The sequence below is a fragment of the Polistes fuscatus genome, unplaced genomic scaffold, assembly GCF_010416935.1.
Source record: "Polistes fuscatus isolate 324 unplaced genomic scaffold, CU_Pfus_HIC Scaffold27, whole genome shotgun sequence".
NCBI lineage: Eukaryota > Metazoa > Arthropoda > Insecta > Hymenoptera > Vespidae > Polistes > Polistes fuscatus.
In genome coordinates this window covers 970,273-973,563 of record NW_025113104.1, presented here as the reverse complement: position 1 = coordinate 973,563, position 3,291 = coordinate 970,273, and the positions used below count along the sequence as shown (strand labels likewise).

Below are 3,291 nucleotides of genomic sequence, written 5' to 3'. Positions count from 1 at the left end.
ATATGTTTTAATATAAATTAAAATCTAGGTAGATTGACACGTATAAAATAAATTCGCTAATAATAAAACATACTATTACTATAAATATATTATTTAAATATCATAAATGTGTGTGTGTCCTGGCTTCTTAAAGTGTGTGAATCGCGAGTAACTAAGTTTAAAAGTCACAGAAATTGCAGCAGAATTAAACATTTTTTAGACGTGCGAAAACCGAAAATTAATTTAAAACCAATTTAACAAAACTACGCGTGTGATATGTCTGTGAGTTTATTATAGTAAAAGAGAAAATAGTGTAGAATCTACATTTACGCTCGTAAAAATATTTGTTAGGATAAACGGGATTTGAGAAGCTGTGATACATTAAATACTAAACTAATATTAAACTAATACTAAACTATTATCTAATTAAAAAATAATACTATGATGTTTTTACTTATACTTATTTGTTCATACGATTATTTTAGTTAACTAGATTTTTTATTATTATATCTTATAATTAATTATGGATAATATCCTCATTAAGCTCTTTAAGAATATTTTTTAAATTATAGTAATGCGCTTTCTAAAATTTAATTTATGATTTATTTATATCTAATACTATTTCTTAATATTAAAATTCTATTCTAACAATGAGATTCAATTCTTAAATATTAAAATTTTATTTTAATAAGAACTAAGTGCTATCGCACTTTGTAAAATTTTTGAAAATATTTCCATACTTGTTTTGATACTCCTTTCAGCATTTATGAGAGTAAGACTTTGTAAGTATGGCAAATATTATTTGCATATCGAGCCACCATTATCTCTGAAAGAATATTAGAAAAATTCCTAACATACCAATTGTAAAGTTTTGTTTCCTGCCATTAGGGATTCTCCTCTCCTCAGCGGCTTACGGAGAAAGTCATCTCGTCTTCTTTTTTCATTCGCTGATCATTAGAGAACCTTGGAATCCTGTGGCATATAAATAATTGATTATTTTAATGCTAATAATAAGATTAATATGATGACAAATATAAAAATTTCGACCTTATCAGTATCCATTCCATCTTCTTCTTCGTACCAGCAGGAGATTTTTCTTCGAAGCGTTACCGTAGAAGATGTTCGATCATGTTTGTAGATTCATGTAGAGATTCATTCTTCTTGGAGAGTTTTCTTTAATTTTGTAGAGCAGATTATCATTGGTTGTATACATCTTCTTTCTTGTAGAATTTTCCTGTAACGGAAACCAACTAAGTTGAAATATCTAACCAGGTTATGCATGCATATTAATTAAAAAATACTCTAACAGGCTTAATTAGTTTAAAATACTGTACATACACTTACACGAATGCTTCTGAGCAGAATTTTATCATTGTTTGATTTGTAATTCATTATTGGAAACTGACATTAAACCTCTATTTGAACAAGATTAATCTAAATATGCAAATTATACTAAATAATATAAATTACCTTTCTCTTCAGCTTCTCTTTTTATGATTACTGGTTTTAAAAATGTTATATTTATAATATATTTTTCTTTTTTCCATTATTTTAATAGAATTAAACATTACTTTAATCACTTTAACAAAACTTTTAAGATAGAAAACCGCCTACTAAACTTTGCAATTTGACCACTAGTTGACGCTACGTGTAGCGGAAGGAACCGGGAACTTGAATTCTATTGGTTCAAACACTGATCGCCACTACTATTTTTTATGTAACATTTATTTATTCATAAACTATTACAAAACAAGAACGGATAACAAAAATGCGTTGTTGATCGAGCACGTGTAACTTCTTAATTCATTTCTTTATTTATCATAACGGAAGAAGAAAGTCTTTGTAACTATGGAAACATTAACGTTCCCATAGAAACGTTGTTAGCCGTGATAGAGTGCTAGCGCTAAAGTAGCTTGGACAAAGAATCAGCGGTGAGGATGGCAGCGCTAGTCGTCGCATAAAATAAGATAGAAATCTGCTTATCGACAGCAGGCCGCCACATACCTCAGACGTGTATCGCCATCTACTCGTCATCGTAGCTATTAAGGAGTGAAAAATGTTCCGTTGGATTTCAAGTTCTTCCATTAATTATTTATTTAATTGCTAAGGTATGTTTATTTAAATTAATTTTAGATATATATGCATGTTTGTAGTAATAAAAATTACAATTAAGATTTCTAACAAATCTAAAATTAATCGAGGTGATAAAAAAATCTAAAATCATACATCTAATCTAACCTACATCTAACCTAAATAGTTCAATTTTTTGATGTCCCTGTTTTATCCTTTTTTACTACTTATAAGGGCGATTTATTATTTGAATTTTATTAGTTTAAACAAATAGTGCAATGTATAATGATATTTTTAGTAAATATAATGATTAGTTTCGTTAGACATGTGTTTCATATACTATTAAGGTTCTCACTTTACATTTATTATAATAGTGTGTGTGTGTGTGTGTGTTTGATAGGTTCTTATTAATTATTTTTATTATATTTGTTTATTCGTATACTTTTTTTTATTAATATTCATAATGATCTTATACTTGTTTGTTTCTTTTTACAGATTGTGAACGTGACCGTAGCATCGAAAGAAAATCAACTGAAGGAAGAGATCTTCTTCGAAAGTTAAAATTCATAAGCGTACATACTTGCCGAAGAAGTAGACGACATGACGCTGATAACAAATAATAGTAATACTTATTATATATGCATTTATAATTCTAACATTTGCAAGATTATAACAATATTTTAAATATATCATAAAATGCATAAATACTTCTAGGTCAATGGCCTCGCTTCGTTGAAACAACTAGTTCCTGTTCGATCACTAAAGTTAAGCAACGATGGACATGGTTAGTATTTCGATAGATGATTGCTTTGGAATACTGTGTGCTGTATGTTAATAAATACAGAAATACTTACAATTAATCTTTATTTTTTGTAGGGAAGACTTCTAAATAAATGAAGGTAAATCCATCTATGAAATTATGAAGTTATGAAATACGCACTATGAAGTGGAACAAGACTGAAATTTCCATCGAATGAAAGTCCTTGTAAATGCAGGAAAAGCGGAAGAAGAAAAGTATGTTATATTTTCATATTTAAGTAATTACTATTAGTATAAATATTTTACAATGTTCTTATTTACATTGCGTTTTTAGGAAATTGGAAGGAGAATTAATGGCTCAAGATAGAAGAAAAGGTATTACAAAATAAGATATAAAATTTTTAATGTAATTGATTAAGAACAAAAAGTTGTGTTTTATACAAATATATACGCAACAGAGTTGAGCGAATTATATTTAAAATA

At 27.7% G+C, this 3,291-nt stretch overlaps 1 long non-coding RNA gene across 1 annotated transcript; it reads right to left on the bottom strand.

Annotated features, from left to right (window-relative positions):
• Positions 1-921: 921 nt before the first annotated feature.
• LOC122518928 lies at positions 922-1,629 on the bottom strand. Its single transcript, XR_006304187.1, has 3 exons — positions 1,450-1,629; positions 1,027-1,213; positions 922-951 (listed from the first exon to the last, which is right to left on the bottom strand). It is a non-coding gene; the product is annotated as an uncharacterized LOC122518928 (long non-coding RNA).
• Between the last annotated feature and the right edge of the window lie 1,662 nt (positions 1,630-3,291).